Raw genomic sequence first — 24,518 nt, 5'->3', positions numbered from 1 at the left:
GAATTGGCACCAGATATCCTGAATTATGTTTTGGAACAATTCGCACGTTCGTGGCTCATTCGATCAGCAACAGCAATGAAAGAAATTGCACTCTCAGAGGAACCTTTCGACTTGCGCATTCATAGCGTCGCTAGTATTAAGGTCCGCCCCGAGATCTAATTCATGTTGGAACTGAAACGGTGGAATCGACAGAGAGGCTACAGAATGACATCGCATCCATTTGGTTTTCTTTAAATCACTGACGAGCAGGAAAATGTAAACGGGGAGGGCGAGTGGAGAAGTGAGGCAGTTGCAGCTCTGGTGAAATTCCTTCTTTGTGATTCACTCAGCAAACAGACACGTGAAGGTGACTCAGGCGTGAAAGCTCTTCACATCGAGAACAAAAAGCAGTCAAGGGCAGTTAGCACCTCTTCCGGAGTGAGGGTGGGGTGAGGTAATTACCTTTTGACTTCTGTTACTATGTTCAGAAACTGCCGTTTTGATTGAGGTGAATAGAAACTGCATTTCCAAAAAGCACCATGGAATTTAGCAAAATTTATTGAGTCGCTTGTCGTCGATTCCCACATAGGTTTCCAACGCAGTTGGTATCCATGTGGCTCATGTCCAGGTGTGAACATCTCTGCAGCACATTGCACGGTTAAGGTAAAAGGCAAGGAAAGTGGCTTCTAGAACTGGCTCCGAGGTCAGAGCATTCTCACAATGTGATCTGTCGTTCTCGGATTGTAATGTTACCTCCGGTTTTAGGGTGGAGAACATTCTTTGGGACTCTTATTCTGAAAAAAAAACAGACACAGCGACTGAAACTATGCTGCACGGTATGATGTGGATTACGGCCTGCTCAGGTTTGTGCATTTTCCCTGTCGTCCGGTGTGTTTCATGTTCCGTGTAAACGTGAAAGTCGTCCTGTTTCGAGCAATGGGTGAAATCATTTAGCAAAGCGAGATTCGAAATTGCAGTAATGTCAAGCAGCTCATGGTTATTTGACCAAATCATAAGCGAACCCATATTCTCACGCACTCACAGATACATTTGTAGCTGAAAAGAGTCTGAGAAGATAGACTCAGCTTACCATTGATTTTTGACTGGACTGATGGGCTATCAATATCTGCTGCGAAATTGACATTGTAGCTGTGCGAGTCCGAGAGGACATCCCAGCAGCTGTGCGAGTCCGAGAGGAATCATGGAACCCTTATCATGTGACTTTGCATCTGTTGTTATGCAGGAGGACAATTGGAAATACAAGAAAATGAGGCGGCGCGGCCGGCTGGTAGTGTGGCCGAGCGGTCTAAGGCGCTGGATCCAGGTTCCAGTCTCGAAAGGGGCGTGGATTCTAATCCCACCACTGCCATTTCTGCTGATCAACTCCAACGCTGCAGCTTGTTAAAATGCTGTTTCGGTGCCCACTGTCTATTGATGTTGAAAACAAAAGTAAAATGGGTTTGCTTCCCAGGGAATTAACTGTGGTGTGGGATACTGCCAAATATTTCAAAATATCTCTACTGTCATGATCGTGTTCGCCTCCCGCGCGGAAAATCGCAAACAGTTCTGCCGTCCCAGGCAAGTTGAGCTTTTACTGGAACCGAATGGAGACTGTTATTTCATCGCTGTTGTGAAACGAAGTCCTACGGTGACTCTACTCGTTGTCATTTGGGTTTCTAGCTAATGGGAAAATATTTCCAATGAATTTCGATGTCATCGAGGAGAAAGTGAGGCCTGCAGATGTCATACCTTATTGAATATCTTCCATTTCCGTCCTGGAAATATCGGAAGGGAACGGTAATCTAATCGAGACTGTGATTGGTGAAATTCACTTTTTACGGCCAATTCTTATTATGTTCTTTCTTTCTCTCTTTTCAGCATTGTCTGGAAAGTGGTGGTGCACTAAGGCTGCAGTATGTTTGAAAGAGTCGTTTGGAAATGCCCTGTTGTTAGTTGTGAGATTACTTTATGACTCATGCCCTCGGACTGTATCACATTTAGCATTCATGCATCTCTGTGTCTGAAAATGCCAGTTTCGTTTGTGTTCCGTGTTAAATGCTTTCTGTTTTGCGATTCGCTCAATACATTTCGATTTAACAGAGTTTCTGAGGTAACTTCCAGCAGCAAAAATCCTCAGCTGAGGATCTGGGAAAATTTCACAGAGTATGGTCAGTCGGAGCTAAAGTAAGGAAGTCGTTCGTTTCTGCAGTGTTTCACAATACTACCTTTCCCGTGAGCAGTCGAACAGACTAAATGATTGTGCCACAGACTGCGATGGCAAACTCCGCTAAAAAGTAATCATTTAAAGCCGGTGGAAGCAACATGACGTTATTGGGGTACATCGTGGAAAAACATACTTCGGTGGACCTCGTCCATGCTCACCACATAGACAAAATTAAACAAGTCCCGTTCCCCAGCATTTGGCCCCAATCCCTCTCAACGCACCATATCCAGAAACTCACCCGATTACCTTTGCAATTTTCTGAGTGTAATAGCCTCCTCCGAGCTATTGGAAACAAAAAGGTGAAACGTAGAACGGATTCAACTTTCAGTGCTGGACGCCACAGAGCCGGCGCACGCGCGGTAGTGGCTCGTTTCTGTAGTGTACTGGTCATCACGTTCGCCTAACACGCGAAAGGTCCCCAGTTCGAAACTGGGCAGAAACTGTTTTGTTCTTCAACTGCAGCCTTTTACATGGACAAGAGCTGAGCTTTCTTGCATGCTTTCCCATCTGCAAACCTGCCTTCGAATTTGCTTGAACAAATCTGCTCTGGTAGTGAAATGTAATGCAATTCCATTTAATTACAGTGCAAAGCGTTGTTAGGTTTTTCTCCAACCTGGTTCTGATCATATGCCATTCTGTTGGAGAATGTAGTTACCGCCTTCTGATCCTTCCACGAAAAGCAGTACCGCATTTGCCTTCCTTGCGCCGACGGCTCGGTTCAAAGACAGGAAAGAAGCTGATGCGCTGGTGTCACAGCGCACCACGAATTCCTGAACTTGTCTGTCTGTCAAATGTACCCCAAGGTCGTTTCAGAAAGACCTCATTTGGAAGCTGTCAATCGTGATTCAACGTGCGAGAATTGGCACCAGATACCCTGAATTATGTTTTGGAGCAATTCGCACGTTCGTGGCTCATTCAATCAGCAACAGCAATGAAAGAAATTGCACTCTAAGAGGAACCTTTCGACTTGCGCATTCATAGCGTCGCTAGTATTAAGGTCCGCCCCGAGATCTAATTCATGTTGGAACTGAAACGGTGGAATCGACAGAGAGGCTACAGAATGACATCGCATCCATTTGGTTTTCTTTAAATCACTGACGAGCAGGAAAATGTAAACGGGGAGGGCGAGTGGAGAAGTGAGGCAGTTGCAGCTCTGGTGAAATTCCTTCTTTGTGATTCACTCAGCAACCAGAGACGTGAAGGTGACTCAGGCGTAAAAGCTCTTCACATCGAGAACAAAAAGCAGTCAAGGGCAGTTAGCACCTCTTCCGGAGTGAGGGTGGGGTGAGGTAATTACCTTTTGACTTCTGTTACTATGTTCAGAAACTGCCGTTTTGATTGAGGTGAACAGAAATTGCATTTCTAAAAAGCACCATGGAATTTAGCAAAATTTATTGAGTCGCTTGTCGTCGATTCCCACATAGGTTTCCAACGCAGTTGGTATCCATGTAGCTCATGTCCAGGTGTGAACATCTCTGCAGCACATTGCACGGTTAAGGTAAAAGGCAAGGAAAGTGGCTTCTAGAACTGGCTCCGAGGTCAGAGCATTCTCACAATGTGATCTGTCGTTCTCGGATTGTAATGTTACCTCCGGTTTTAGGGTGGAGAACATTCTTTGGGACTCTTATTGTGAAAAAAAACACAGACACAGCGACTGAAACTATGCTGCACGGTATGATGTGGATTACGGCCTGCTCAGGTTTGTGCATTTTCCCTGTAGTCTGGTGTGTTTCATGTTCCATGTAAATGTGAAAGTCGTCCTGTTTCGAGCAATGGGTGAAATCATTTAGCAAAGCGAGATTCGAAATTGCAGTAATGTCAAGCAGCTCATGGTTATTTGACCAAATCATAAGCGAACCCATATTCTCACGCACTCACAGATACATTTGTATCTGAAAAGAGTCTGAGAAGATAGACTCAGCTTACCATTGATTTTTGACTGGACTGATGGGCTATCAATATCTGCTGTGAAATTGACAGTGTAGCTGTGCGAGTCCGAGAGGACATCCCAGCAGCTGTGCGAGTCCGAGAGGAATCATGGAACCCTTATCATGTGACTTTGCATCTGTTGTTATGCAGGAGGACAATTGGAAATACAAGAAAATGAGGCGGCGCGGCCGGCTGGTAGTGTGGCCGAGCGGTCTAAGGCGCTGGATCCAGGTTCCAGTCTCGAAAGGGGCGTGGATTCGAATCCCACCACTGCCATTTCTGCTGATCAACTCCAACGCTGCAGCTTGTTAAAATGCTGTTTCGTTGCCCACTGTCTATTGATGTTGAAAACAAAAGTAAAATGGGTTTGCTTCCCAGGGAATTAACTGTGGTGTGGGATACTGCCAAATATTTCAAAATGTCTCTACTGTCATGATCGTGTTCGCCTCCCGCGCGGAAAATCGCAAACAGTTCTGCCGTCCCAGGCAAGTTGAGCTTTTACTGGAACCGAATGGAGACTGTTATTTCATCGCTGTTGTGAAACGAAGTCCTACGGTGACTCTACTCGTTGTTATTTGGGTTTCTAGCTAATGGGTAAATCGTTCCAATGAATTTCGATGTCATACCTTATTGAATATCTTCCATTTCCGTCCTGGAAACATCGGAAGGGAAAGGTAATCTAATCGAGACTGTGATTGGTGAAATTCACTTTTTACGGCCAATTCTTATTATGTTCTTTCTTTCTCTCTTTTCAGCATTGTCTGGAAAGTGGTGGTGCACTAAGGCTGCAGTATGTTTGAAAGAGTCGTTTGGAAATGCCCCGTTGTTAGTTGTGAGATTACTTTATGACTCATGCCCTCGGACTATATCACATTTAGCATTCATGCATCTCTGTGTCTGAAAATGCGTGAGGTATGCCAGTTTTGTTTGTGTTCCGTGTTAAATGCTTTCTGTTTTGCGATTCGCTCAATACATTTCGATTTAACAGGGTTTCTGAGGTAACTTCCAGCAGCCAAAATCCTCAGCTGAGGATCTGTGAAAATTTCACAGAGTATGGTCAGTCTTAGATAAAGTAAGGAAGTCGTTCGTTTCTACAGTGTTTCACAATACTACCTTCCCCGTGAGCAGTCGAACAGACTAAATGATTGTGCCACAGACTGCGATGGCAAACTCCGCTGAAAAGTAATCCTTTAAAGCCGGTGGAAGCAACATGACGTTATTGGGGTCCACCGTGGAAAAAAATACTTCGGTGGACCTCGTCCATGCTCACCACATAGCCAAAATTAAACAAGTCCCGTTCCCCAGCATTTGGCCCCAATCCCTCTAAACGCATCCTATCCAGAAACTCACCCGATTACCTTTGCAATTTTCTGAGTGTAATAGACTCCTCCACTTCCTCTGGTAGATCATTCCAAACACGCAGAACCTTCTTTGTGGGAAATGTACCTCAGGTCCTTTGTCACTTTCAGCCCACTCACCTTAAAGCTATGCTGTCGAGTTTTCAACTCACACCAACTAGGGTAAAACACGTAAATACTCAGTTTACCACCCTTCAATAAGGTCATGTCGCAGCTGTTACGCAGCAGGGAAAGTTTATTCCACCAGCCTATTCCATCTCGCCCCACGGTACAAACATCGACGACATCTTTATCTATATCTTGTCATCAATTTTAAGTGTCTTTTTTTTTTTTACGTTTTCAAGATGTCAATTACGCTGGACAACAACGAGCTATTGGAAACAAAAAGGTGAAACGTAGAACGGATTCAACTTTCAGTGCTGGACGCCACTGAACCGGAGCACGGGCGGCAGTGGCTCGTTTCTGTAGTGTAGTGGTCATCACGTTCGCCTAACACGCGAAAGGTCCCCAGTCCGAAACTGGGCAGAAACTGTTTTGTTCTTCAACTGCAGCCTTTTACATGGACAAGAACTGAGCTTTCTTGCATCTCTCCCATCTGCAAACCTGCCTTCGAATTTGCTTCAACAAATCTGTTCTCGTCGTGAAATGTAATGCAATTCCATTTCATTACAGTGCAAAGCGTTGTTAAGTTTTTCTCCAACATGGTTCTGATCATATGCCATTCTGTTGGAGAGTGTAGTTACCGCCTTCTGATCCTTTCATTAAAAGCAGTACCGCATTTGCCTTCCTTGCGCAGGCGGCTCGGTTTAAAGACAGGAAAGCAGCAGATTCTCTGGTGTCACAGCGCACCACGAATTCCTGAACTTTTCTGTCTGTCAAATGTACCCCAAGGTCGTCTCAGAAAGACCTCATTTGGAAGCTGTCAATCTGTTATTCAACGTGCGAGAATTGGCACCAGATATCCTGAATAATGTTTTGGAGCAATTCGCACGTTAGTGGCTCATTCAATCAGCAACAACAATGAAAGAAATTGCAGTCTCAGAGGAACCTTTCGACTTGCGCATTCATGGCGTCGCTATTATGAAGGTCCGCCCCGAGATCTAAGTCATGTTGGAACTGAAACGGAGAAATCGACAGAGAGGCTACAGAATGACATCGCATCCATTTGGTTTTCTTTGAATCACTGACGAGCAGGAAAATGTAAACGGGGAGGTCGGGTGGAGAAGTGAGGCAGTTGCAGCTGTGATGAAATTCCTTCTTTGTGATTCACTCAGCAACCAGAGACGTGAAGGTAACTCAGGGGTGAAAGCTCTTCACATCGAGAACAAAAAGCACTCAAGGGCAGTTAGCACCTCTTCCGGAGTGGGGATGGGGTGAGGTAATTACCTTTTGACTTCTGTTACTATGTTCAGAAACTGGCTTTTAAATTGAGGTGAACAGAAACTGCATTTCTAAAAAGCACCACGGAATTTAGCAAAATTTATTGAGTCGCTTGTCGTCGATTCCCACACAGGTTTCCAACTCAGTTGGTATCCATGTGGCTCATGTCCAGGAGTGAACGTCTCAGTAGCAAATTGCACGTTTAAGGTAAAAGGCAAGGAAAGTGGCATCTCGAACTGGCTCCGAGGTCAAGCATTCTCTCAATGTGATCTGTCGTTCTCGGATTGTAATGTTACCTCCGATTTTAGGGTGGAGAACATTCTTTGGGACTCCTATTCTGAAAAAAAAACACAGACACAGTGACTGAAACTGTGCTGCACGGTATGATGCGGAACACGGCCTGAGCGGTCTAAGGCGTTGGTTCCAGTCTCGAAAGGGGCGCGGGTTCGAATCCCACCACTACCATTTCTGCTGATCAACTCCAATGCTGCAGCTTGTTAAAATGCTGTTTCCGTGTCCACTGTATATTGATGTCGAAAACAAAAGTAAAATGGGTTTGCTTCCCAGGGAACTAACTGTGGTGTGAGATACTTCCAAATATTTCAAAATGTCTCTGCTGTCATGATCGTGTTCGACTCCCGCGCGGAATATTGATGGTGGGAAGGTTGCTCCGCCGTATGTGATAACACTTCTGTGCAGGAGAGAAAAGAACGCTTCACAGCACACAGAGCGCGAACTGAGAAGCAGTAAAAGCAAACCAAAGGTTCAGAAAGGGAGGGAATGTTTCCCTGGAGTGTGAGTAACTGGGTAGTGATGGTGTACGGGAGTAGACACGATTTTGTTCTAAAGGGCATTTGAAATTTTAAAACTTTTATATTTAGATATTCCGTGTCTTTTCTTTTAGATGTATTTATTGTGGAATAAACGTTTACATTTAAAGCAAAACAAAGTCACAATCCTTGTGTGAAAGACCTAAATGTTAAATAAAATCCATCAAACCATCCCTCACTGAAAACTGATGTGGAAGTGCAATCTCCTGGAGAATCCCTGCCCTGCCCACTTCTTCCTACCCAGGCTCCATGGCTATATACATACCTGGGAGATAGCAGCAGGAGGCCATTCGGCCTTTCAATCCTGCTCCACCATTCAATGGGAAGCAGCTGACCATCCAGCTCAGTCTCCTGCTCCTGCTGTGTTCCAATCCCCTTTGATGACTTTACCTCGAAGAACTATATCTAAGTCCTCCTTTGGCTTCACTGCCTTTTGTTCCAGTGGTGTTGCGGTGTTACTGTGTGGGTGTAGGCAGGGGTAATGTGATGGTGCTCTTCCTGGAGGATGCACTCAGCCTCCCTCTTCATCCTGCAGTAACATCAATTGGGTTTCAGCAACTAGAGATAGAAACCGTTTCCAGGATATGGGCCTCACTGGCTCAGCCAGCATTTATTCCCCATCTCTCGTTACCCTTGAGAAGATGGTCGTAGGCTGCTGTCTTGTTCCATTCACAGTCATTTGGTGCAAATAAACCGACAATGCTGGGAGGGAGAGTGTTGCAGGATTTTGGCCGAGTGATTCTCCATCTTTGGTTCTTCAAATGCTGGTTAACTTAATCACGATCGGCACATGATGTTGAGGTTTCAGTCTGCAAATCTTCACCATCTAGCACCCTGTATAAAGGAATATGTACAGATTAGAAATTCAGAGCAGACAATTCTCGTTTCTCTGGAATATTTTTCCCCTTTCTTCCCCCAAAGCTTCCCCCAGCCCACTTACGCTCTCCCTCCATTCTGACTCTACTATCCCCTAATGTACACCCTCCCCATTCTCATGGAGTTACTGATAAACAGATCCATGCCACCACTTCCCGTCCCTGGTTAGACTCTGCATCCTTTCTGGGTTCACTTCCTTTCCCTTCAGTTGCTGCAAGTCAATAATGTAACAGCAGAATGAAACAAAAGGAAAAAGACAGGGAGGTGGCAGATCCTGGACAGAAGAGGAACCTTCAGTCTTGGAGAATGGGTCAGATCCTTCTTTGTTCCCCATTAGTTGATTCCCACCATTACAATGAATTGGGGATGGAGAGTGGTCCTCCATGGATGTAGTGACACTTTGACCCCCTTCCCCAACTGATCAATACTATAAGCAGATGCATTCCTCCTCCAGCCAATCACAGTGTGAAATACTTTCTGCAAAGTAAACTTACCCAAAGCACATGCTCCAAAACCCGCAGTTTCCCCACACACGTGTGGTCCCTGCCTCATGGATTGTGGGAGTTGTAGTCCCCATGAAGCCATTGGAGCCATGTCTCTGGAAAGAAAATGAAAAGTGTGGACTGGAGGGTGTTGTTTATAGGATCCCCATTCAGACACACAGAACATATGGACTGTCACTGCATTTTACTGAGACATCTGCTTCCACAACCTGATTTTCTGATGTAAGGAATATAGATTTTTCAGCCAACTGTGGCGTGGGGTGGTTAATAGGAGGAGATGATTTTAAGCAGAGGTGGCTCAATGGTTATCATTGCTGACTCACAGCGTCAGGGACCTGGATTTGATTCCAGCCTTAGGCGACTGTGTGGAGTTTACACATTCTCCCCGTGTCTGTGCGAGTTTCCTCTGGGTGCTCCAGTTTCATTTCTCAGTCCAAAGATGTGCAGGTTAAGTGGATTGGCTGTGCTAAATTCCCACAGTGTCCATGCCTGTGCAGGTTAAGTTATTAACCATGGGAAATACAGGGAACGGGTGAGTCTGAATGGGATGCTCATTATCGGGTTGGTACGGACTCCACGGACGAGTACCCTGTTTCTGCACTGTAGGGATTCTATTCTATTCTCATGAAGAAGAATGTAGTTATCTCAAAGTGCTGTGAATCTGTGGAATTCCCTATTCAAAATGCGGTGGATGCCAGGACAATGAGCAAATTTACTGAAGAGATACAGATGTTGAATTTGTAATGAGTTGAAGGGTGAGAGAGAGCGGGCAGGAAAATCCAGCTGAGACCGAGGGAAGCTCAATCATCATGGTATTAAATGGTGGAGCTGGTTCGAAGGGCTACATTGCCTCTCCTGTGCCCAGAGCTTATCTTCTTACGGTCATAACTGGAAAGCTGAATCCAAAACTCACCACCTTCACCAAAGGAGATTTTTGGAAAAAGCAGGATAGTCAGGTGGATTAGCGTTCCAAACTGAGATAGTGAGGAAGTATGTGGGAGATAATGATTTTGCAATTTTAAACTGAGGTGAGTTAAAAATCACACAACAACAGGTTATAGTCCAACAGGTTTAATTGGATCATGATGAAGGAGCGATACTACGAAAGCGAGTGTGCTTCCAATTAAACCTGAGGGACTGTACCTGGCGTTGTGTGATTTTTAACGTTTTGTACACCCCAGTCTAACACCGGCATCCCCAAATCATGAAAACTGAGGGGAGACAGTGTTTTATAGTTTTAGACTGTGTAGTACATTCACACCATCCAGAATACTCTGTTGTGAATATCTATCCTATAATTTATCACAAAGCGAAGGTCTCTGACAATGAAAAACAAAAACACCCAGGTAACATCGCCTCACCTCGTAATCTGATAAAAGACTTGTGTTAAGTATGGTTGAATTTAGAATACAGAAGGAAAGCGGGAAGATTAAATCCAATCCCAAGATCCTGTGCTTAAATAAAGGAGACCTACAATAGGATGAGGCAGGAGTTGGCTAATGTAGACTGGAAGCAAAGACTTTAGGGTGGGACAGTTGACAGACAGTGGAGGAATATCAAAGGATTTTTCATACTGCTCAGCAAAAGTATATATCAGTGAAAAGGGAGGACTGTAGGAAAATGAGTAATCTGCCATGGGTGGCTAAGGAAATAAGGGAGTCTATGAAATTGAAATAGAAAGCATTCAAATTGGCAAAGACCAAGGAGAAACTAGGAGATTAGAAAATCTTTAAAGATCAACAGAAAGCTAGATGGAATTGGGGGAGAAAAGTGATGAGTAGCTATCCCCAGGGCCAGAATAGCAGTTTACCCTGCTAGAGGGAAACCTATTGTGTTGGGAACATATGGCGTCTGTAATTGTTGAAGCACAAAACTGTTACCATAGAGATAATCCTGATCAAGTTACAAATCACAGCACACTCCAAAAGCTTGTACTTCCAAATAAACCTGTTGGACTATAACCTGATGATGTGTGGTTTTTAACTTTACCCACCCCACTCCAACACTGGCTCTTCCACATCAGAATCCTGACAGACAGCCCCACTGAAACTGAACTGCCTGTCAGATACCTGACTGAGCCACAGGGGTGTGAGGGAGGGGTGTGTGGTTTAACCACAAAATGCTGAACTGAACTGGACTTTTTAACTGCCGTTGCCTTGGAGATAATATTGAGCGACAGCGTCCATTCAAAACCACAAACCACAAAGGTATAAGAATGGGAGCGGCACATCGGACAGGCGGGGAGTTACCTGATGTTGCCTGGAGGTGTTCTGCATGTACACTATCCAGGTAACTACCATGTATCATCAATAAAGACTCAAAGAAGACCCCTCAGAGTTCTGTGCCCAGTTATTCCTATCCAGCAGAGTTCAGGAATATGAGTACACAGCAGTCAGTCTTCACAGTGGAGAACACGAAGAACATGCCAGTAATTGATAAGGAGACTGAGGAAGGTGAGGACCTAGAAACAATCATTATCACGAAAGCGTTAGAGTTGGACAAGCTAATAGAGCTAAAGGTAGACAAGTCTCTTTGCCCTGATGGAATACTTCCCAGGGTGCTACCAGAGATAGCGGGAGAAATAGTAAATATACTTGGAGTCAGAGTCCTACAGCAGAGACAGGCCCTTTGGCCCAAACTGGCCCATACTGACCAGAATGTCCATCCACACTAACCCCATTTCCCTGCACTTGGCCCAGCTGCTTCTGACCCTTTGCTATCCACGTATTTGTCCAAATGTCTTTTACATGTTGTTAATGTACCCACCTCAACCACCTCCACTGGCAGCTCAGTCCATATACATACCACCCTCTGTGTAAAACAGGTGCCCTTCAGGTTCCCTTTCATAATTTCTCCTCTAATCTTAAACTGATGCCCTCCAGTCCTTGATTCCCTGGGCAAAAGACTGAATGCATTCTCCTTATCAAAGCCTCTTATACACTTCCAGAAAAGATCCCCCTTCTGTTTCCTCTGCTCTAAACAAAAAATAAATCCTCACTTGCACAACCTCTCCCGATAACTCAGACCCCTGAGCCCTGGCAAAAAACCCTGTAAATTTCTTCTGCACTTTTTACAGTTTAATAATTGAAACCTACATTACATTCATCACATTTCCAGTGTTTCCCAAAGGCGCTGGAGCCGATGTGACAACGCCAATGGATTAAAAGCCATGATCGAAAATTAACCCCTTTACAACAGTCCCGGTTTCATAGTTTTTTTTCCATGGTGCAGGTATCGTGGTGTCTTTCTGGTTGCATGATTAATTAAAAACTTGTCCTCATACAAAACAATTCTGTAGCTTAATTGTTCCTGGGAAATGTGCCATGTTTTTTTCAGACTTTTCACAACAAATGAATTCTCTCTCCACAATCACCATGCTGACATGTACTTGGCTTTGTCTCAGTAATTTTTCCAGTCACTGACATTTGAAATATTCGCCCACGGACAGAATACACACCTTTCCTTCCACATGAAAAGGCCAATGATATTCAGATCGGCACGGATCAAGTAACTCTCAAAACTGAACAGAAAGTTCACTTTGAATTTCTCAACCACAAATCCGCCCTTTCAGAACCCTACAATAAAGAAAACAGGTCACCACTATTAATACAGGATGGAAAATCATAAGAAAATTATAGTATTAAATTGTAGTTTCTTTGTTTCCCCGCAAAGGTTTAAATCTCAGTCTCACAATTACTCTCTTCTGTGAACTTAAATCCAAACCAATCTCCTCACTCCTTCCCTCCACACCCAGTTCTAACACTCTCTCCTCTCTTTGAATTCAGTTTCCTCGCTCCTGTCTGCAGACGAAGAACCAATAAAAGGGGTGGCATGGTGGAATAGTAGTTAGCACTGCTGCCTCACAGCACTAGGGTCCCAGATTCGATTCCAGCCTCGGACTCATTCTCTCCGTGTCTGCGTGGGCACCCCTCCGGGTGCTCCGGTTTCCTCCCACAATCCAAAGACTGACAGTGCAGGTCAGGTGAATTGGCCATGATAAATTACCCATAGTGTTCGGTGCTTTAGTCAGAGGGAAATGAGTCTGGGTGGGTTGCTCTTTGGAGGGTAAGTGTGGACTGGTTGGGCTGAAGGGCCTGTTTCCACACTGTAGGAAATCTAATCAAATCAATGAGTCTGACTCAGAGCCTCCGGGGTGTTAATGAATCCTCCCCCCACCTCCCAGGGTTTCCTTCCTGGTTAGACGCGCATTGATTTTTTTTCCCCCAAATCTGAAACGTTTTACTCATTTCCCCCACTCCGACCTCTGATGAGAACCATCCTGCACACACTGGCCAAATCATATCTGAACTAAAATGAAACAGATTAGAACTCTAATTACAGGCCCACCCCTGTCCCTTTCCATAACATTCCTGAATCTTCACAAGAGTTCTGATAACTTTCTGCAAAATGCTTCCTCATTGATACTTTGACCATTCGTCAGGATACCAGAGGAGGGGTCATTCCGCTGGGTCCTGTTTTCAGAGGGAGGAACTACCAATGACAGATTAAACCCACACACCCACAGCCTCCCTCCCTGGCACTGACCCACCCTGCACATACGCCAATAATTGCCCAGCACTGCGCCCGTGCACTGGTCTCCCCTCCTACAGCACATGCTCTAGATCACACAGAAGCCTGGGTGATTGACAGCAGCTGCTGCCCAATAGGGTGGAAGGGGCGGGGCTGGAGGACTGGGACAATGGGATTGTAACCAATGAATGAATGTGGACGACACTGGGGGATGGGCAGGTCATTGAGGGACAGGAGCAGTGCAGCAGCAGGAGGGGATCCTGGACAAACTGAACAATGGGAGAGTCTGACAGGAGAGAAACTACAGGAAGGTTCTGTTGAGGATCAGGCAGGGACAGCGGGAAATAGTATGGCCTGGAGGCTTGGGCACGTTTTCCAATCAGCCTCTTCAAAGCCGCTGTTACCAAACCCTGAACCCAAGAGGCAGATGGAGTTTAATTTAGATAAATGTGAGGTGCTGCATTTTCGAAAAGCAAATATTAGCAGGGTGTATACACTTAATGGTAGTAAGGAGACTATCACACTTCTTTGTGGGCTAGTGGAAAGAAGGGAAGATTTTCTCAATCTCACTCACATGGAAACTCCATGAACTCCTCCCACTTACTTTCTACGGTGGGGATGGAGGAGACAGAGCAGATGGGAGCGGGGTTAGGGATATAGGGACTGCCTTTCAAATGGAACTCACCTGTGTTGGTGATATCAACAAGACTCAATACACAGTCACTAACATAAAGCTGGTGTACGTGAACTTTATCCAGAATATTAACACCCATAACTGGGTGACGCAGACCCCAATGTACAGAGTTAATTCCTGGATATTAATAATGGCTTTGTGTATGAGAAATCACGTCTCATGAATTTGAGTCAATTTTTTTGAAGTAACAACAAAAGGATTGATGAGGGCAAAGCAGTGGAAATGGTCTACATGGACTTCAGTAAGGCGTTCAACAAGGTTCCCCATGGGAGACTGGTTAGCAAGGTTAGATCTCATGGAATACGGGGAGAACTCGCCATTTGGATATAGAACTGGCTCAAAGGAAAAAGACAGATGGTGGTGGTGGAAGGTTGCTTTTCAGATTGGAGTCCTGTGACCAGTGGGGTGTCACAAAGGATCGGCGCTGGATCCACTAATTTTCATAATTTATATCAATGATTTGGATGTGAATATAAGAAGTAATGTTAGTAAGATGACACCAAAATTGGAGGTGCAGTGGACAGTGAAGAGGATTACCTCAGATTACATGGGATCTTGATCAGATGGTTGAATGTGCTGAGGACTGGCAGATGGAGTTTAATTTAGATAAATGTGAGGTGCTGCATTTTAGAAAAGCAAAATATTAGCAGGATGTATACACTTAATGGTAAGGTCCTCGGGAGTGCTGCTGAACAAAGAGACCTTGGAGAACAGATTCAGAGCTCCTTGAAAGCAGAATCGCACGTAGATAGGATAGTGAAGAAGGTGTTTAGTATGCTATCCTTTAGTGGTCAGAGCACCAAGTATAGGAGTTGGGAGGATATATTGCGGCTGTACAGAGCATTGGTTAGGTCACGCTTGGAATATTGCATGCAATTCTGATCTCCTTCCTATCAAAACAATATTGTGAAACTTGAAAAGGGTAAGAAAAGAATTAGAAGCATGTTGCCAGGGTTGGAGGATTTGAGCTACAGGGAGCGGATGAATACACTGTTTTCCCTGAAGGTTCAGAGGCTGATGGGTGACCTTATAGAGGTTTATAAAATCAGCAGGGGCATGGATACGGTAAATACACAAGGTATTTTCCCTGCGTTGGGGAGGAGGTACGATGGGAGGTGGGAGACAGAGGGGAGAGACTGAGAGCGGAGTGTGACCGTTATTTTGTAGATCACAACGCAACCCTGTTCCTGTTTTCTCCCTACCCCCTTCAATCTCTCTGAAGGGCTCAGAACAAGTGCACAGTTCCTGGAAAGTAGAGCTTCAGGGTAATCAAGTGCTGAAGGTTGCATTTGGGACGCTGACCTTTATTGGTCTGTACACCTATCAATAAATGGACCTAGGTTCAATTCCATTGTCCTGGATTCATATCTGTGGCCACAGACACGCATGTCTCTGACCCTGACTACTGGATCGCCTGTCATTATAGCTCTGCCATTTTCCTTCCTCCCGTTCTGTGCAGCGGAGCTATCTGTGGTGTCATTAACCTGCCTGTTGCTGAGTTCCCCTGAGAGGCTACCCCACCTGTTACCCCCCCCCCCCCTTATAGAATCCCAAGTGGTGCACAATATCTGTTTGAGAAGGGGAATGATCACTGGGGAATCCTGCACTTCCTTCCTGAGCCTTTCCCTTGATCTGATGGTCACCCATTCCCTTTCTGCCTGTGTAACCCACACCTGCAGTGTGACTAACTCACTAAACGTGCTGTCCATAACATTCTCAGTATCGCAGATGCTCCACAGTAAGTCCACTCACAGCTCCAGCTCTGAAAAGCAGTTTCCCAGTAGCTGCAGATGGGAACCCTTCCTGCACACACAGCCGTCAGCGACACTGGAAGCGGGCCTTATTCCCCACATTGTACAAGAGGAGCACACCACGGGTCTGAGGGCTCCAGTAACAATGCGTCTCGAGATTCAGCTACTTATTCCAATTAAGAGAATTTAAATGAGCGAGAAACCTTCCTTCACTTCAAACATTTCCATTATAATCAAAAGCCCCAATATTTACTTAAGCTGACATTTTATACTTTTAAAAACTTATAAATATCTCAGCAGGTTTCGCTTACAAACTGGCTGTTCCCATTGGGACCATGTGAATTTCTGAATGGCCTGAACTAAAACTGAAGCTGTGGTTCACCTTTTCCCTGTCTCGCCACGCTCTCTTTACACCCAACTCCAAAACACACATTGAGCCATGCAGCACTCGCAGCGCAGCCCTGTCATTTTCATTGCCTTCTCACACCGACACTGCCCTCAGCCTCCTGTACTGTTCCAATGCATCTCAATGGGAGCTCAGGAAGTGCATCTCATCTTTCAATTCAGCCCTTTGTAACCCCAGAGTCAACATAGACCTCAGCAGTTTCTGGATGAACAGACAGTTGTCAGAATCTGGAGCATTCCACCTGAAATGGTGCTGGAATTTGACTCCACAAGGAATTTTAATGAGAAGTTTGCAGTCAATTGAAAATAAGGAGTTTATAGGCTAACATCATGAAGTGGGTCACTGGGACAAAATCTGACATTTCCTACAAAGAGACGAGGTGTAATTTGAATAAATCTGTGCTCCCTCTCAGGGCAATATCTCCTTCCACAGCTGCAGGGCCCAGAACAGAGCACAAACCCCAAGGGTGATCCAACCACTAATTTGAACATCTTTCTGCTTTTTGCTCGAAAAAAAAGATACATTCCCACAGACAGAACAGACAAACCTTTCTCCTTTCCACAGTTAAATGTCAATGGTATTCAGATCCTGATGACGATAGAAAATTGCTTTTGAGATACCTGTCTCAATTATTCTCAATTAATATCCTATAAAATGAATTCACAAAACAAAGCTCATAGTCAGTGCAAGATGAATATTGAAGGCAAGCATTTCTCTTGGTATGTGTTTGATATGTAAATGCTCCTCTTCAAATCACCCCTCCCCCACCCAGGAAGACTACATGTCCATGCGCCTCACTGTACCTTGCCCCCAAATAAAGATGGTGGCCATAACCCAGGACCTATCACTGCCTGAGGGCCACAGCCATTTTCCCATTTGCTATAAACGTGGGACCAAGAGTTTCTAATTCAGGCCAAAATACCTGTACAGAGTGTAATTAAACCCTCCCAGTCTAAACCGGATCCAACTCCCCTTTCCCGTTTCCTCCTCCTGCACACACTAAGGGTCATTCTAGGTCAAGTGACTCTTCCTCAGAACCAATGGCAGCTGGGAAAATTAGAATCCCTACAGTGTAGCAACAGGCCATTCGGCCCAACAAGTCCACACCCACCCTCTGAAGAGTTTCTCAACCAAACCCATTCCCCGACGCTATTATTCTACATTTCTCCTGACTAATGCACCTAACCTATACATCCCTGAGCACTACGGAAAATTTAGCTTGGCCAATTCACCTGACCTGCATATCTTTGGACTATAGGAGATAGGGGTTAAAGAGTAAATAATTGGTGGGGACAGAGCCCAAAAGAGACAGTAACATTTGGAAAGACAAAGGAGTGGATAACAATCTTGCTGGGAGAGTGCATAGCTGCTAATGGAGGGGACAGGAACCTGTGTCTGGCAGCAACTCAGTGAAGATGCTTGAAATGGCAGCTGCTGATCTACGTTTTGCTGCAAAACAGACCCTGAGCTTCCAGTTGCCAGTCTCTTTAACACACGAGTCTGTTCCCTGGCCAAAATCTCTGTCTCATGCTTACTGCAGTGTTCCAGTGAAGCTTGATGCAAGCTGGCAGAACATTCCAGAACACAACAAAACGCCCCGTATTTCAAGGACTGCAATTTCCCCTCCCATGTGGTCAACAATACTCCCCAGTGTATCTCCACCAGTTCCCACACCTCTGCCATTGAACCACACCTCTCCAACTGCAGCAAGTATAGAATCCCCCCAGTCCTTACCTTCCACCCAGGTACAACGCATCATCCTCTGCCATTTCCACCACCTACAATCAGATCCCAACAGAGATATATTTCCCTCTCCATTTCTTTCAGCATTCCACAGAGACCATTCCCTGTGAATTCCTAGTCAGACCCATGCTCCCCACTAACCTACCCTCCACTCCCAGCACCTTCACTTGTCAATGCAAGAGGTGTAAAACCTGTGCCCACACCTCCCCCCTCACCTCCAAAGGACCCTTCCACATCCAGCAAGAGATTTCCCTGCACATCCAAACACCTCACCTATTATGGCCTTTGCTTTCGATGTGGTCTCCTCTCCACTGGGGAGTCAGGACACCAACTTGTGGAATGTTTCAGGGAACATTTCTGGGACACATGCACCAACCAACCCCACCATCCTGTGGCTGACCACTTCAACTTCCCCACCTACTCCGCCAAGGACATGCAAGTCCTGGGGCCACCTCCACCACCAAATCCCAGCCCCCCGACGCCTGGAGGAAGAAAACCTCATTTTCCACATTGGGACCCTTTAACCACAGAATCAAGGTTTCCTCATCTCCCCTCCCTTACCTTATCCCAGATCCAACCCTCCAACTCGACACCACCCTCTTGAACTGTCCCACCTGTCCATCTTCCTTTCCAATTATCCACTCCACCATCTCTCCATTACCCTCCACCTACATCTACCTATTACCTTCCTAGCTCCCTTCCCACCAACCCCACACATCCCTCTTATTTAACTCTCAGCCCTCTTACTCACCCCTCCCCCCCAAATCCCTGCATTCCTGAAGAAAGGAATATGCCCAAAACGTCAATTCTCTTGCTCCTGAGATGCTGCCTGACCTGTTGTGCTTTTCCAGCGCCACAGGTGAATGCAAACAACACCTCATCTTCTACTTGGGGACCCTGCACCCCTCTAGCCCCAGTATCAAATTCAATAATTTTAGGTCCTGAACTCTGCTATGTCCTAGCGCCCTAGCCTCTTAACCCACATACCAGTCCTTGTTATCACATAGCCTGCCATTACACATTATCTATGGTTAGCCACGAACAGTCCCCTTAAACAGCTATTCACCCTCCTCCTGTCAGATCGTTATCCACTCCTTTGTCCAACTGCTCCCATCTGTTTGGACTCTATCCCCACCGATCATTTACTCCTTCACCCCTACCTTCTGCATATAAACCGACATTTCTTTTCAGTAACATCAGTTCTGAGGAAGGGTCAGCGGATCCAAAATGTTAACTCTGATTTCCCTTCGCAGGTGCTTCCAGACCTGCTGAGCTTTTCCAGTACCTTTTGGTTGTTGTGAGAGATTTACAGCATCCGCAGTTCTTTTGGTTCTAATTTACCAGGAATTTCTAATTCAGGTCTAGCAGCCTAAAACCGTGCATTTATAAACCGTCCGAGTCCACAATTGCTCCATTTCTTCCCCAGACTTTGCAGTCTCTCTCACTCCCTTCACACTCACAAGGTCCCCCCTCACCGTGACACTGTGACTGCACAGCTCATGGCCACGTGTTGGCCTGCTGGACCCACCCCAATTCACTCCCATTGGCTGGAGGATCATGCCAATTCTCCTATTGGTCTGAAGCTGCTGTCAATCATCCGGGCCCCATTGTGACATGAGTGGGCTCCTCCCAAGGGCATCGGATGCTGAGGGGTGACCTCATAGAGCTTTATAAAATCCTGAGGAGTATGGATGGGAAAAATAGACAAGGTCTTTTCCCTGGGGTGGGGGAGTCTAGAACGAGAGGGTGTAGGTTTAAGGTGAGAGGGGAAAGATTTAAAAGGGACCCAAGAGGCAACTTTTTTCACACTGAGATTGGTGCATATATGGAATCTTCTGTTCAGGGAAGTGGTGGAGGCTGGTACAATTACACCATTTGGCATCTAGATGGGTATGTGAACAGTAAGGGTGTTGGCAAATGGGACTAGATTAGTTTGGGATATCTGGTCGGCATGGACCAGTTCGACCAAAGGGTCTAATTCCATGCTGTATGTCTCTATGACTCTGCCCTGGTATGAGCTTCATCATTCACAGTGAATGGGGCAGTAACACAGAGCACAGGGGTTTGGGGCTATTCAGCCCAATGGGGCTGTACTCTGTCCCTCTGGAGATGGTGCCAGTCTATCCCAACTCACCTCCCATTTGTCTGCAGCCCTCCAAATCCTTACTTAAAAAAGTTAAAGTCCAAATTTGTTTTGACAATAACTACTGAATCTGCTTCCAGCTCTCGGTCAAACTGTTCCAGATGATCAGAACTTAGGGAGTAAAATAATCTTCACATTTTTAACCTGCATTATTTGCCAGTTACTTGAAGGTAGTTACTAAAAATTGTGACGTTAATAATTTCTCCCTGTCTCTGTAAATTAAATATCCTGGAAACAAATCTGCTCCTGGTCGAAATCACTGCCTAACCTTCTCAGCTCCAAGGAGAATTATCTGATCTTCTGCTAACTTTCCGTCAAAGACAAACCCATCTTAATTTTAGAAGCGCCATAAAGTTGTACAGCAGAGAAACAGACCCTTCGATCCAACTTGTCCATGCTGACCAGATATCCTAAATTAATCTCATCCCATCTGCCATCTCTTGGCCTATATCCTTCTAAACTTTTGCTAATCACATAAAACATCTCAAAGGCAGAATTGGGTAATTGTACCAGCCTCCACACTTCCTCTGGCAGCTCATTCCATACACGTACCATGTTCAGCTGGAAACATTGCTCCTTAGATCCCTTTTAAATCTTTTCCCTCACGCCTGAAGCCTGTGCCCCCAAGCTTTGGACTCACATATCCTGGGAATAAGACATTGGGATTTTACCCTATCCATGCCCCTCACAATTGTATCTGATGCTCCAGGGAATACAGCCCCAGCCTATTCACCCTCTACCTATATAGCTCAAACCCTCAACCTTGGCAACATCTTTGCGGATCTTTTCCGAACCCTTTCAAGTTTCACAATATCATTCCGATAGCAGAGAGACCAGGACTGAAAGCAGAATTCCAGAAGTGGCTGAATCAATGTGCTGTGCAGCCGCAAAATGATGTCCCAACTCCACTACTCGATGCACTGACCAGTAAAGGCAAGTACACCAAACACCTTCTTCACTACCCTGCCTATGATTCCACTTTCAAGGAACTATGAATCTGCACTCCAAGGTCTCTTTGTTCAGCAACGTTCCCCAGGATCTTCCCATTAAGTGTATAATTCCTGCCCTCATTTGCTTTTCCAAAATGGAGCACCTCACATTTATCTGAAATAAACTCGATCTGATAATCCTCAGCCCATTTGATTGAAGTCCCATTGTACTTGGAGGTAACCTTTTACGCTGTCCAGTGCGCCTCCAATTTTGATGTCTACTGTAACCTCCTAACTATACCTCACATATTCACATAGTAATCATTGATATAAATGATGACAAGCAGTGGACCCAGCACCGATCCTTACACCATATTGCTCATCACAGGCCTCCAGTCCGAAAAACACTACCCTCCGTCTCCAACTTTCCAGCCAATTTGTATCCAAATAGCTGGTTCTCTCTGCATCCCATGGTGTCTAACTCGCTAACCAGTCTATTATGTGGAACCTTTTAGAATATCTTTCTGAAGTCCAAGTTAGTGATTTATGTACAAAGCCATGCTGACTGTCCCTAATCACTTCTTGCCTTTCCAATTACATATAAACCTGTCCTTCAGAATTCCTTCCAACACCTTGTCTGCCACTAACCTCAGGCTCATCAGTGTATTGTTCCCTGGCCTTTCCTCATCATCTTTCTCAAATAATGGCGCTGTCTAGCAACACCTCACCTGTGGCTATCAGTGATGTAAATATCTCAGCGAGGGGCCCAGCAATCACTTCCCGAACTTCCCACAAAGATTTGGGATACACCTGATCAGGTCCCACAGATTTACTCAGCTTTATGCATAAGACATCCAGTACAACCTCCTCTGTAATATGGACAGTTGTCAAGTTCTCACTATTTATTTCTCCAAAGTCTTTAGCTTCCATATCCTCTTTCAGTAAAAGCTGATATGAAATCCTCAGATAGAATCTCTCCCACCTTCTGTGGTTCCACAGACAGCCTTGTTGATCTTTCAGGGTCCATATTCTCTGCCTGGTTACTCTTTTGTCCTTAGTGTTTTGTAGAATCTCTTTGGATTGTCCTTAAACCTCTTTTCCCCCAAAGCTTTTTGTATGCTTTTTGCCCTCCTGTTTTCCCTCAAGTGTACTCCTACTGCCCCGAAACTCCGAGGGATTCACTCAAACCCAGCTGTCTGTACCTGCCATATCCCTCCTTCATCTTTTTGACCAGACCCTCAATTTTTCTAGACACACAGCATTCTCTACACCTACCAGCCTTGGCCTGAACAGGAACATACTGTCTATGTACTCTTGTTGTCTCATTTTCACAGGCCTATGGAGGCAATGGCAGATGAGGACATGGAAAATGTCATTCTCAGTAAAGAGGTAGTGTTGGGAAAGATAACAGCCCAAAAGTACACGGGTCTCCTGGCTGTGATGGAATGCATTCCAGGGGACTAAAAGAGATGGTGAATGGTCTATTGTCCTTCCTTGCTAGAGGGATGGTTATGCTGCAGCTGTACAGGGTGCTGGTGAGGCCACACCTGGAGTACTGTGTACAGGTTTGATCTCCTCACTTCAGCAAGGATGAACTGACACTGGAGGGGGTGCAGAGGAAGGTCACGAGTTTGAGTCGGGAGTTGAGAGGGTTGGTGTATGTGGAGAGACTGAATAGACTGGGACTATACTTGTTGGAATTTAGAAGAATGGGAGGTTGTATTGGAAAAAATAAGATTAAGAAGTGAATAGATAAGATAGAAGCAGGGAGGTTATTTCCACTGTGGGTGGGGTCAACCAAGAGAGAATAGCGTCAAAATAAGGGGGTATCTGATTTAGGACAGAGTTGAGGAGGAACTTCTTCAGCTAAAGGGTTATGAATCTGTGGAATTCCCTGATGAATGTAGCAGTTGACGTTATCAACTTGAATGTCTTTAACACAAAATGTAGATTTGCCAACAGGAAAGGAATTATGGGTTATGGTGCGAGAGCAGGAAAGTGGAGCTGAGGCCATGAAAAGCTCAGCCCTGACCTTATTGAATGGCAGTGCAGGCTTGAGGGCCCAGATGGCCTACTCCTGCTCCTATTCCTTCTGTTCTTATGTTCCCACTTTCCAGCCGTCCCTTTACCTGGTTGGTTGCAAAGAAATATTGAAAGTTCTCGCCTTGTACCGTCAAAATTCACCTTTGTCCAACTTTGAACACCAACTTTTAGATCTGGTCTATTATTTTCTGCAACTATTTTAAAACTAGTAGAATTATCGTCAGAGAATCCCAAGTGTGGAAGCAGGCCATTCGGCCCATCACATCCACACTGACCCTTAGATCCTCCTACCTTACCCCTGTAACGCTGCATTTCCCATGGCCAATCCACCCAACCTGCACATCCCTGAAAACTATGGGTAATTTCACATGGCCAATCCACCCAACCTGCACATCCCTGAACAATATGGGCAATTCAGCCTGGATTATCCACCCAACCTGCACATCTTTGGACTGTGGGAGGAAACCAGAGCACCCGGATGAAACCTACACAGACAACCTCAACAAGGTGATCATCCTGATCCTATTTCCCAGTTCCACCCAAATAAGTTCACCGGGCGAACCCCCATGAATATCCTCCCTAAGCACAACAATCATGTTATCCCTAATCAAAAACACAATTCCACCTTCTCTCTTATCCCCCTTTCTATCCTTACTTTTACATCTATTCCCTGGAACATTAAGCTACCTGTCCTTTTCAACCTAAGACACATTTCTGTAATACCCACTATATCCCAATCCCATGTTCAAAACCATATCTTAAGCTCATCTGCTTTCCCTGTCAAACCTCTTGCACTGAAATAAATGCAGTGCAGTGCTATCAAAAGGACAGACTGATGGGCAGAGGGGGTGGGATGGCCCTGTTGGTGAGGGATGACGTTCAGCCCCTTTTGAAGGGGGAGACACAGAATCAGGGGATGTACAGTTAGATTGGAGGGTGGCTAATGTTGTCCCAATTTTCAAGAAAGATGGGAGAGAGAAAACAAGGAATTATAGACCGTTTAGCTTGATGTCAGTGGTGAGAAAGATGCTGGAGTCAATTATAAAAGATGAAATTATGGCTCATTTGGATATCGGTAATAGGATTCGTCAGAGTCAGCATGGATATACAAAGGGGAATATACTGACTTTGATTGAAAATTGGCTGGCTGACAAGAAGCAAAGAGTAGTGATAAACGCTTCCTGTCGGAATGGCAGGCAG

The 24,518-nt window shown here is 45.3% G+C and overlaps 2 long non-coding RNA genes across 2 annotated transcripts in view; both read right to left on the bottom strand.

Moving 5' to 3' along the window:
- LOC148137865 (uncharacterized) overlaps nucleotides 1–24,518 on the bottom strand; it is a 131,953-nt gene that overhangs the window by 95,219 nt on the left and 12,216 nt on the right. The gene's annotated exons all lie outside the window — the stretch shown is intronic.
- Nucleotides 8,401–12,591, bottom strand: LOC148137866 (uncharacterized). The gene is made up of 3 exons (XR_015754143.1): nucleotides 12,537–12,591; nucleotides 9,071–9,174; nucleotides 8,401–8,534 (listed from the first exon to the last, which is right to left on the bottom strand). It is a non-coding gene; the product is annotated as an uncharacterized LOC148137866 (long non-coding RNA).

This window comes from Chiloscyllium plagiosum, unplaced genomic scaffold (genome assembly GCF_037043375.1).
Source record: "Chiloscyllium plagiosum isolate Xiang-an unplaced genomic scaffold, Cpla_swu_hap1 HiC_scaffold_42, whole genome shotgun sequence".
NCBI classification, from domain to species: domain Eukaryota; kingdom Metazoa; phylum Chordata; class Chondrichthyes; order Orectolobiformes; family Hemiscylliidae; genus Chiloscyllium; species Chiloscyllium plagiosum.
This window is presented reverse-complemented; position numbering and strand designations above follow the sequence as displayed.